The sequence below is a fragment of the Simochromis diagramma genome, unplaced genomic scaffold, assembly GCF_900408965.1.
Source record: "Simochromis diagramma unplaced genomic scaffold, fSimDia1.1 OVJJ01000596.1, whole genome shotgun sequence".
NCBI classification, from domain to species: Eukaryota; Metazoa; Chordata; class Actinopteri; order Cichliformes; family Cichlidae; genus Simochromis; species Simochromis diagramma.
The window spans coordinates 24,266,969-24,279,866 of NW_024387245.1; the positions used below are offsets into that span (position 1 = coordinate 24,266,969).

General features: G+C 40.8%; 1 long non-coding RNA gene across 1 annotated transcript; it reads left to right on the forward strand.

Annotated features, from left to right (window-relative positions):
- The first annotated feature begins 9,640 nt into the window (after window positions 1-9,640).
- On the forward strand, window positions 9,641-12,672 carry LOC120747543. The gene is made up of 3 exons (XR_005699147.1): window positions 9,641-9,908; window positions 10,661-10,667; window positions 12,662-12,672. It is a non-coding gene; the product is annotated as an uncharacterized LOC120747543 (long non-coding RNA).
- The last annotated feature ends 226 nt before the right edge of the window (window positions 12,673-12,898 follow it).

Consider the following 12,898-nt stretch of genomic DNA (forward strand, 5'->3'; position numbering starts at 1 on the left):
TCAAAGGCGGTAGGTCAAAAAAGAAGGATCTAATCAAGCATGATCCTGGATTGGAAAATGTCTGGTTTCATGTGCAGATGTATGGATACAGAGTTTGTATCAGTGAGCTCTCACAGATGGTCCACATTTATGTTTGCTGATTCCTCAAACAGTATCTGATTACATTTCTTAAACTCTTGCAACTTTGTTGTAACTATCGCTCTCATTCTGTCTGTCTTCTTCTTCTAGCCAAGGCAAATGTAGCATAACATTCAATATTCTGTAATCAAACACATTGCATGTACCACTCTATTCATTCATCTGGGCTATTTTCCAGATAGTGTTTCAATGTATTTTCTCACATTGAGTTGAACCAGTGCTAATAAAGCACTAAAGTGTGTGGTTGCTTGTGTGGGTTTGAAACTCTGATTTACTGTATTGATCTGTAAACAAAATCTTCCTCTGTGGAGTCTGTCCAATGATTACACCTCTCTTTGTCTACGGAACTTGGAAAGAAAAGCGTCTGGACTTTTCTTTCCAAGCTCCCTTCCAAGCAATACAAGTCAAGACTTTAAAGAAGTCCAGACGCTTTTCTTTCCGAGCTCCTTAGACTACGATGAGCTGGATGACTGAGAACCTTCACAGACATACACCTCTCTTTGTTGCTCTACAGTTTTCTGTTTCACATCGTTCATTGCTCTCGCTGTAGATGAGTGTGTGTAGGCGTCTGTGCGTATCATCTTACATAATTTTGCTGTCATCACTCTGTTTGTCTTCTCTGTCTCTTTAGTGACTGAGCTCATTTATATTTGTTATTTATAACACGGGGAACCTATTCCTACAGCGCACACTGTGAAGGATTCAGATAATCTGAACACATGAGGATGAGGACACAGTGCCTTAGAACTGTATGTAACATTGTTTCTAACAGCCAGCAGGATGGGTGCAAAAACAAGTCCAGTGTTACACAGGTGTATGAGAACATGCCCCTCATCTAGCATGCATACTTTCCTTGGGAGCAATACAAGTTGTCAATGGAAAATTGTACTTAGTAGTCAGTATAATCTTTTAATGATATAAGTTTGCATATGGTAGAATACTGCATGTAATCATTTGTGTTTAGAAGTATATAGTTGGTGGCATATTGAAAGAATGTCTCATCCTAGGAGTATGGGAAAGGTCGTACCTTGTCTTATTGTTTTACGGTAGGATTAACGTAGCTATGTCAGTTTTAGTCTAAGTGCTTTTTTACATATAGATGAACTGTTGGATTTTCCAGACCAGCAGGAAGTCGTTTATGGGGTCACACTCTGACAACACACACGCACGCGCGCGCGCACACACACACACACACACACACACACACACACACACACACACACACACACACATTCCAATGTAAGGAACAAGCATCCACTGAAGTGTATAAATAAAAGACCAGGGCAGTCCTCAGTGCTTAGTCTCTGAGCCTCACTCTTGGTGTGTGAGCTCAGGAGGCTGCCCTTGCTAGCAAGAAAATCTGTGTGTTTCTCTTCTCTGATTCTCTACTGAAGAAGTGTTTTAGAATATATCTCTTAACATTATTTGGTCCTTCGTATAGCCGGATCAGAAAAGATCAGAACTGTTATCTGTGACTCTGTTCCAGGATCCAGCACTGATTCCTGATGCCGTGGGGAGCCAGCACCGAAGCCTGTGCACAGCCCTCTCAGACGAGGAGAGAGCCCCAGGACGTGAATTCGGGTCTGGGCCGATGGCCTGGTCCACGGCGCTGGGATTCAGTCTGATGATCCGAACCACCAGTGAGACGTCGGAGAGTGAGAAACACTATTTTGGTATATAAAACGGTCGCAAAGGTTTAAAGAAACTTGATAAATTAGTTTGGGTTCGCCGAAAGGAGCTGAATTAGACTTAAGTTTTAGAGGTAGCTGATATTACTTCGTGACAAATTAAAATAGGTTGGGTTTGCCGAAAGGAGCTGAATTAGACTTAGGTTTTAGAGGTAGCCGAAATTACTTCGTGACAAATTAGCGCACAAATGACTATGTGTGTGTATGTGTCTGGAAGTAAGTTGATTTTACAGCACAATACGCTGCTGAACTACTTCCATTTTTGTTTTCTTTGCTGAGGCTCAAGTACTGGTGACAAAGGAGAACGGATTGAGTTTCATCTCATAAAACTGATACCGCTTCACCGTTAGGGTGAAGTTGAAGGCCGTATCAGTAAACCACTCTGAAGTCAAGCGTGCCAGCGACGGCCCAGCAAAATCTTTGAAAATGGAGAATAAACAAGTAAAATTAACACCTGATGAGAAATGGTTAGAAAAACAACAAGCCGGAGCAGGTAAAATCAGTGCAAATAGGTGGAGAAATCCACAAAAAGCAAGAAAACGCAGATTCTTTAGATTTCCCTGATCAACAACAGCCGGTGCTCCAGACCATTAATTTAACCAGTTGTTAATAGTAATCTGCATTAAGCTCAGGGTTGCTCAAATTCAGTACAATGACAGATGAAGTGATATAGGTAAATATTTAAACTAATGACGTGCATAGAGGCACTTGACCTGTTTGAAAGACTGTCGTCTTATTATGAGCCATTGAGATATAGAGCACACCTATGAAAACAACTAATATGCTGAACCCTGTATGAAACAGCTGAAAACTACATGATGGAGAAGCTGAATTGAATATGAAAGTGCAAGTCTTTGCCACTGTGTGGGGAAAAGCACGCAACCACTGTGTGAAGTTGCGTTGCGGTCTCTTCTGAGCTGATGAGCAAGCTACACATTATCAGATCGAGAGCTGGCTGAGAACTCTTCAAAGAGAGGCAAACAGAACTATGATAACTGTGATAACTGGAGTGTGCAGCGTTTCCATGAGCAGTTTTTCTGCATCTTGACTTGTGTGTAGAGTGTTCATAACATCAGCATTATGTTTTTGTTTATTTGTTTTGGTGGGTTGAAAAATAGTTAAATAAACTTGTGATCATATTTACGGATCACCATGGCACATACCATTGGCCAAATGATTTATTTACGCAGATGAAAAAAGTGAGTGTTAATGTGTCTGACGTCACAGTGTTTTTGTGCGCTGTGTAAAAGTAATTGCCTCTGATTGTGAGAGCGGTGATTCTGCAGGTCACCATTACATTGTAGATGAAAAATAATCATAGGGAAAAGGTTTTGTGTTGATCAGCCAAGAACAACTACAATCTCATTTTCTGCTTAAAGGACTGTTCACAAAAACAGAGAGAGAGAGATGTGTGTTGATTAAGCAGTGATAATAATAATGAACATGTCTTAGTTTGTTACTTTCAGGTGAAAAGCAGACCTGAATCAATTTTCCACATTCAGCGGTCGGAAGAAAATTATAGTTTAACATCACTGGAAACATGCAGGCCAAGTTTCTGGCTGACTTATTTACAGCACCATGTGTCTCTCAAACTCACAAGCGAGCTCTCACTCCTCCCCGAAGACAAGGAATGCAGCTCCAAAGAGCAATAACATGGCAGATAAAGAGACAGCAGCAAAGTCCTGAGCAAAGAGACCCAGCAAGCAGCAGCAGTGTGGACAAACAGCATCAGAGAAGAAGAGCAAACCCATCATCCTGCCTGATTGGATGAATGGCACTGTGTTTCCAACAAGCTGCAAATTCACTATGCATGTGAAAAGAATGTTTGAGGAGAACTGAGGAGACTGTTGGAGTTTGACATTTGCCACCTTTGGAGAAAATGGCAAGAAGAGACAGTGAAACACAGGACAAAGCTGAAGGAGAACTGCCTGCTATTGGACTGTTGAAGTGGGAGAGGACAACAGTGAGAGTAAGTGAGAATGCTGGTGTTTAAAGTGGGAAATCAAAATTTGGGTTAGCAAACCTGGGAAAAACAAAACTGACTGCTTAAGTGGGAAATTGTGAAGGAGTCTGAAACACTGCAAAAAGAAACATACAAAATCACACACACAAGCAGAACGTGCATTAACCCTACTAACACTTCCAAACACAAGAGAGCTCATGAAGATTAGACAAAATCTTAAGCATGTGAGTCTGTTTACCATCTTGTCCAAGTCACTTAGTGTGATGAGAAGTGATGCAAAGATCAGTGGACTCATAGCACATCAGTTACAAAATGATTAAAGAATAGCAGAGAAATGTGTAGGAAAGGCAGCTTTAAGAACATGCTCTGCTGGCTATGCAGCTCCACAGACATGCATTAAACCTGCCTAATAACACAAACACACATGCAATGAAAATTAGCTTGTTATCTCTCATCAGTGTTAAAATAGGGTATTTAACACTGATGAGAATTTATCCGATGCAAAAAATTGACTCTCTGGTTTGCAGGACAACAGTTTAACTGTCGTGGGAAAAAAGATTCTGGTTTGACCAACCAGTGATCAGACAACAAATTTAGTTGTTAATATAGTAAATTGGGAGATGCTTTCTGCTTGATTGATGCAGCACAAGTAATTTACTGTATGAGGGAAATTCTATTTTTGTGATAACATTTTGAACATGCATTTCTGTTGTCCTTTCATCTTAGTGGGTTAATAGCTGATATGCAAATTAGTTGATCGTTCTTAGATTAATGAAAGGTGATTGAATTCTAGCACGAGTGAATGGGATGTGTTGGAGTTTGTTAGAGTGGAGACTCTAAAACACTGAGTTTCCTGTTTTGATGTGCGAGTGAATCCTGCACCCAGATACATAACTCTGAATACATAAGAACAAATGTCTTTTGTGAAATACCTGATGATATGTTACACGTTTTATGATGACGGGAAAAAAGAAAAACTGGATAAAATAGATCTGTGGCCTAAATGAGTGAAAAGCACAGACCTGGGGATTAAACTCATAGCTAATAAGACATTAGGGTCATGTTGTGCGTTGTGTGGCTGATGGATGATTTGGAGTGAATCTAGCTGATGATTTCTTTTGTTGTGAAGTTGAGCCTGCCAATTAGTATGATGGTATGATAAATCATGCTAATGGTATGATTTACCCTCCTGAGATGAGGAGCTTGTGTCATGACGTAACAAAGCCTTTTTATTTTGATACTTTCACAGTGCACTGAAAGTTTTGTTCGAGAATCTCTGTTTAAGCAGGTCTGCATGTCGGGAATTAAAAGTGCTACACGTCGTCGAGAAAATTGTTACAAGTGAGTTTCTACACATTAAAATGGGCTCAGGAGAAAGCCACTTATTTGGGACAATTAGAAAATGAGAGTCCCTGCCTAAAAAGGATTCAGCGAGGTAATCCGATCTAAAGTTCTTCTTTTTCTTTTGAAATGATGTCATTTTGCTGAGGGTGGAGATCAAATGCGACGATAGTTTCCACTATCAGCAAAGAAAGAAAGAATGAATGAATGAATGGAAATAAAAACAAACTGACTGACTGGTAAAAGCTGACAAGACTTGACCACGACTCAAGGTTAACCCCCACCTAGACAGGACAAAAGGGTGGATGAATTTATGTGCTTCTTTTTACAGGAGCAGAAAGATGACAGCAACATCTGAGGTTGCATGAGCTTTGGCCGTACCGATTTAACTTTTAAATGCCACTTTCTGTGTTTGTGAATCTACCAGGGGTGTGTTATTCATGGGCTTGTGTTGCTCACAGAGATTACTGTGAGAAAGAGTGTATATACCCGCGCAGCGCTAACATTTACATTTCTTTTTACAGCAGATGTGAATAACATTCTTTCCACAGCTATGGATGGCTAACTTTATGGTCTTTTTATAGCACCTCTGGAACCTGTCGACCTGCGCCTGGTCACCAGGATGATCTATGTGTGTTGCTAATGTTTGTTTTTCTAAGAGTGCATGTAGAGGATTCAGCAGAGACGGACAAGTAACATGAGAAAAACAAATAAGAGATGCAGTGTTTATGGAATAGTTTCATATGGGGCTCATTAGCGGGCCACTATTGAGCTCCTAGTGATACATGAGTGGAGTGACTTTGCTTAAGAGAAGTCACCAATTACATTAATGTTGACTGAGTACATGGGATGATCCATGTCTGAGGCAAATTATGGTAATAATTGTAGTTTACTGATTTGAGAAAACCTGCACATGATACTTGTCTTGCTGATGTTGAATACTTATTACTCTTATGATACAATTGTTTATAAGCGTGAAGTTTTATTTCACTTCCAGATCTTGTTCTCCAGGCCATGATGGTGTGTATGCAGGCTCCTGGCAGAGCCAAGTTTTAAGCAAACTTAATATGCAAAACCGACTGACATCTTTTATTGCAGGATTATAGGTCCAGGGTGGTGCTGCTCCAGAGGAGGAGACGCCCTGATGTTGCCTGGGACGTGATCTAGCTAACCTTTTTCTTTAAGACAGGAATCTGGTTTTGATGAGTTGACTCATGGAAGTGTCCATGTGTCAAGAGGAGGGGTCCAGGATTAACATGAAACAATTAATTAATTAACATTAAACTAAGTTTTATATGATTTTTGCAGCAATTTGTGTGATTAACAGTTCATTCAACGGGTATTAAATCTATGCAAGTGGTGCATCCATGTGTAGATGAGGCTTTGATGGCCTATAAATGAAGTTCACTGAACTAAAGAATGTGGTTTGATGATTGTTGACATGCTCTCCAAATAGAAGTTTTTCCTCCTAGCAAGGAAATACAGGTGCAGCAGTCATCTCCTGAGAAATCTTCAGAGGCCCAGTGAGAAACAAGAACCATTCCAGGCATAGCTGACAGCCCAGGCAGTGGTTGAGGTCAAAGGTCGGGCTGGTTGGGGCCCATCATGAGATCAGACTTTGGAGCCACAGCAAGGACCATGAAACTGTGTTGGAATGAGAGCTGTGCCAAGGGGGATTTCCAGAGGCCAACAGAGGAGACTGTGGACAACAGACGGGCACTCGAAGGATGAGGGGAGCGTGCCAAGCTCCATCGACAGCGCAGAGGGAGTCTAAGGATGGCATCATGATTCTGTGAAAGCACAGGAACCAGAAGCTATGGTGGTGATGACAGCAGTTTCCTATGAACATCACCTAATGCTGTGTCACTATACTGTGCATACGATGGCACACTGAAGACTGCTGGGATCATAACAGCAGTAAGATAACTGGACCCAGCACCCTTTCCACAGAGGGGTTTTTCTGCAGAGGATGGACAGTAGAAGAGCCGTAAGTACAGTGGGGCAAAAAAGTATTTAGTCAGCCACCGATTGTGCAAGTTCCCCCACTTAAAATGATGACAGAGGTCAGTAATTTGCACCAGAGGTACACTTCAACTGTGAGAGACAGAATGTGAAAAAAAAATCCATGAATTCACATGGTAGGATTTGTAAAGAATTTATTCGTAAATTAGGGTGGAAAATAAGTATTTGGTCACCTCAAACATGGAAAATCTCTGGCTCTCACAGACCTGTAACGTCTTCTGTAAGAAGCTTTTCTGTCCCCCACTCGTTACCTGTATGAATGGCACCTGTTTGAACTCATCATCTGTATAAAAGACACCTGTCCACAGCCTCAAACAGTCAGACTCCAAACTCCGCCATGGCCAAGACCAAAGAGCTTTCAAAGGACACCAGGAAAAGTATTGTAGACCTGCACCAGCCTGGGAAGAGTGAATCTACAATAGGCAAGCAGCTTGGTGTGAAAAAATCAACTGTGGGAGCAATCATCAGAAAATGGAAGACATACAAGACCACTGATAATCTCCCTCGATCTGGGGCTCCACGCAAGATCTCATCCCGTGGGGTCAAAATGATCATGAGAACGGTGAGCAAAGATCCCAGAACCACACGGGGGGACCTGGTGAATGACCTGCAGAGAGCTGGGACCAAAGTAACAAAGGTCACCATCAGTAACACACTACAACGGCAGGGAATCAAATCCCGCAGTGCCAGACGTGTTCCGCTGCTGAAGCCAGTGCATGTCCAGGCCCGTCTGAAGTTTGCCAGAGAGCACATGGATGATACAGCAGAGGATTGGGAGAATGTCATGTGGTCAGATGAAACCAAAGTAGAACTTTTTGGTATAAACTCAACTCGTCGTGTTTGGAGGAAGAAGAATACTGAGTTGCATCCCAAGAACACCATACCTACTGTGAAGCATGGGGGTGGAAACATCATGCTATGGGGCTGTTTTTCTGCCAAGGTGACAGGACGACTGATCCGTGTTAAGGACAGAATGAATGGGGCCATGTATCGTGAGATTTTGAGCCAGAACCTCCTTCCATCAGTGAGAACTTTGAAGATGAAACGAGGCTGGGTCTTCCAACATGACAATGATCCAAAACACACCGCCCGGGCAACAAAGGAGTGGCTCCGTAAGAAGCATTTGAAAGTCCTGGAGTGGCCTAGCCAGTCTCCAGACCTCAACCCCATAGAAAATCTGTGGCGGGAGTTGAAAGTCCGTGTTGCTCGGCGACAGCCCCAAAACATCACTGCTCTCGAGAAGATCTGCATGGAGGAATGGGCCAAAATACCAGCTACTGTGTGTGCAAACCTGGTAAAGACCTATAGTAAATGTTTGACCTCTGTTATTGCCAACAAAGGTTATGTTACAAAGTATTGAGTTGTATTTTTGTTATTGACCAAATACTTATTTTCCACCCTGATTTACGAATAAATTCTTTACAAATCCTACCATGTGGATTCATGGATTTTTTTTTCACATTCTGCCTCTCACAGTTGAAGTGTACCTCTGGTGCAAATTACTGACCTCTGTCATCATTTTAGGTGGGGGAACTTGCACAATCGGTGGCTGACTAAATACTTTTTTGCCCCACTGTATATCCACGACAGAACAAAGGCAGAATCGGCAAATACAGACTATTATGTCTGTTCCCATATGCCCAGCACGTCAACACACCCCACACTATATGTGTTCCTGGACCAACTCCCAGGGAAGAACCACTCCATGATACTAGCAGAGAAAGGGGGACTTTGCGTCCTCTTCAACAACACATGCTGCACTTACATAAAGACGATGTACACTCATTAAACATGACTGACGCCCTGAATGCTTTGAGACAGATCCAGCAGGCCCAAAATCAGGACTATGTAAGTGATACAAGTGACTGGTTTTCTTGGCTTTACACTGGCTCCTGGTTACAGGTGCTAAAAGGATGACTCATCGGAGTTGAAATATTATTACTTTTATTTTGTGTCTTTGTAACGCGTATACTGCCATGTCTAAAACTCATGATTAACCGCATAATATTTTACACTGTTGCTGCATATACAGCCGTGACAAATGATGATGATGACCCCGACCTGTTGGAACATGAAGACTTTGTGTGATTAATGACGATGTGACAGAAAATGTACAACAAGGTGTTACATACTGATATCTCACTTAAAGTTATACTGACAACAGGAGGGAATGTCAATGGAAAATTGCACTTAGTAGTCAGTATAATCTTTTAATGATATAAGTTTGCATATGGTAGAATACTGCATGTAATCATTTGTGTTTAGAAGTATATAGTTGGTGGCATATTGAAAGAATGTCTCATCCTAGGAGGTCTGTAACATTCCAGGGTGTTCTGGTGTTCACCCCCACATCCTAGGAGCATGAGAGAGGTCATACCTTGTCTTATTGTTTTACGGTAGGATTAACGTAGTTATGTCAGTTTTAGTCTAAGTGTTTTTTTACATATAGATGAAATGTTGGATTTTCCAGACCAGCAGGTTAAGGGAAGTCGTTTATGGGGTCACACTCTGACACACACACACACACACACACACACACACACACACACACACACACACACACACACACACACACACACACTCCAATGTAAGGAACAAGCACCCACTGAAGTGTATAAATAAAAGACCAGGGCAGTCCTCAGTGCACTCTTGGTGTGTGAGCTCAGGAGGCTGCCCTTGCTAGCAAGAAAATCTGTGTGTTTCTCTTCTCTGATTCTCTACTGAAGAAGAGTTTTAGAATATATCTCTTAACATAAGTCAAGTGATAAATGCTAAGTAAACTAGGAAATCATAGAGACACTAGGAATATAACAAATGCTGGATAAACGAAGAAATCACAAAGAACACTTGAAATGTAAGAAATGCTAGAAAACATAGGAAAACGTGAAAAATACTTAAAAAAAACATAAAACACAAGCTTTACTAGAAACACAAGGAGCATTACTAGAAGCACAAGAAATGGTGAGGGTAAAAAAACAACTAGGAAAGGAACATTGGAAATATGAGAAATGCAATAAAAACTCAAGAAGCAATCAGGAAATTTCGGAAAAACTAGCAAACACCAGGAACATGAGAAATGTAAAGGAAAACAAGGAAAATTGGAAACTGGAAAGGAAAACACAAAGAGCACAACAAACACAAGAAATTCTGGAAGAACTAGAAATTCTAGGAAAATACAAGAAATGTGAAAAATGACAGGAGTGATTGGATAGCAGAACACAGGTGATATGGACTAGGAAAGGTAATCAAAAAACACAGAAAGAAACACAAAAAGAGCAATTCTTTGTATTGACAGGAATTTAAACACAAAACCAGGACAATTAAAGTTTCTCTTGGTATTTCATACGTATAACCCAGGTTATCCCAGAATGACCATGTTCCAAAGTCTCAGGATCTGTGGATTATTACTCTCAGTAATCAGTAATTCAGTGGCATTTAAAGTCAGATTACTGTGGAGGAAAGTCTAGGCTAGTCACCGCTCTTTGGCCTTCAGGAAATTTTTGCAGAGTGTTTGTGTCATCCTGCATCAGGGTAACCTGTAGCCCTGGGTCTCTTCACCACAGAGATATGTTTAATGTGGCACCCACCTCTTCATTTGGCCATAAAAACCATAATCAGGCTGACCAACAGCGCACTGCTTCGAACGTGGCACTTTATTTCTATCGCAGAGACTTCAGCATGAGGAGGACGCTATTCCCCTGCTGTTTCAGACACAGAGCAGCAGGACTGTCTGGTGTCTAAACAGCAGAACGGCAGAGGTGGTATGCCAGAGACATTAACACGAATGCACTCAAATAAATGTTTCAAAGAGGAGCTAAACAGTCAGCGTTTGCTTAAAGCACATACAATAAAATCTGTGCTTTCATACGCAAGAAAGGAATAAAAAGACCGATAGTGATGAACCACAAATAACTGCAAAATTATCTTTTCACTCCGTGATCCCCCTCAGCTGTATGCTTTGTGTCTCCATCCACCTCATCATATTAATTTGTCAAGTCCACACAAATACAATCATATTGGCAACACCTCTGTATCTACTGGATGTGTCAAAATTCACATATGAACATATGCTGGTGAATAAGACGTTTTTGAGGAACTCCTATCTTCCTTTCCAAGAGAAGAATAGATGACTACATTAACTGTGCATTCATTTGGGGTTGTAATTCCTAACTTGGAAAACTGCTACCACTCCATTGCTTTAAAGAAGTGTGAAATAAATTCCCACATGTCTTATTTGCTCTGCCCAAGTCGTTTCTGCTGAATCAAGTCAGGTCAGTGGCTTCAGGGCAAAAGTAGCATACAAATCCAGGGAACGTTTAAAGCAAGGGTGGGCAATTCATTTTCCCATGGGGGCCACATGAGAAACTGGGACTGCTGTGGAGAGTCACATCAATAAGATGAACTCATTTATGCTGATTATTATTATATAATTTGATATCTTTTTATAAGCCCATTGGTGTGGCCTACCGCAGCAGTCCTAACAGTTTCTGTATTGCCCACTCCAGATTTGGAGGATAGTATTGGGGTTGGTACTTGGATACTAGCAGAGATGGGCAGTAACGCGTTACTTGTAACCATTACTTTTTTCAAGTAACGAGTAAAGTAAGGGATTACTATTGCAAAAACGGTAATTAGATTACCGTTACTTTCCCATAGGAACGCTGCGTTACTGCGTTACTAAAACCATGATTTTTTGCGAGAATGTCTCACGACAGTGACGTAAGCGAGTGCGCCGTTAGTGACAACAGCTGTGTGCAGATCAACAATGGATCACATATCGAGTGCGGGAGAGAGTATGAGCGTGCAGCGTTTAAAGCGTGGAAGTACTGACCTTACTTTGAGTTTGATTCCATAAAAAGTGACAAAAACATTAGTGACTGTTGTGCGTGGGAAGAAAACCTCTTTTTACAGCGAAAAAAACCCCCTAAACAAGCACGTAATGGGAAACTCACAGAGAAACTCGCGGATTCTTCAACTGACCGCAGCACACCTGCACCAGGGTAAACCTCCGCCTACCCCAGTCCTGCTTTACAGGTGAAAATAGAGCAACAGGACCGCTGAGTCTTTGACTTTATTTATTTTCTGCTGTGTTTTACTTGCACCTATTTGAAAGAGTGAGTGTAAACACAAAAAATATTTTATTTTATGTGCTGGAATGTGCAGAAAATAGGTTTCAATGTTAAACTAATTTATTCAAGTCAGAGAATGTTGCATATAATTAAATTTTTGCTTGATGCATAAAGTTAAAAGATTAAAACTGATAAAACAAGTTTAAAAAAAAGAGACTTTTCCATTTGATTACATTTTGTATGATGGATTATGTAGAAAAAGTAGAATTGGGCTGAAAGATCTATCACTTTATTACCTATTCAGGTTGTAAATCGTGTTTTTAAAAAGTAACTAAGTAACTAAGTAATTAATTACTTTTGAAAATAAGTAATCAGTAAAGTAACGGGATTACTTTTTTGGTCAAGTAATCAGTAATTAGTTACTGATTACTTTTTTCAAGTAACTTGACCAACACTGGATACTAGTGCTAGTATTGTTAAACATCTGAAGAAAAAGAATGAAAATTCAGTCTTGCTTGTAGTTTGTGGTTAATCATAAGACAGTAAAAATGTTGATAATAATACAGGTCCAAACTTTTTGTATGAGTACAACATGAAAGAGCAAAGAGTAATATCTACCTTATCCACATGTAGAATCTTGCTTGCACTTGACAACTGCACCTTATTTGGTCCATAAA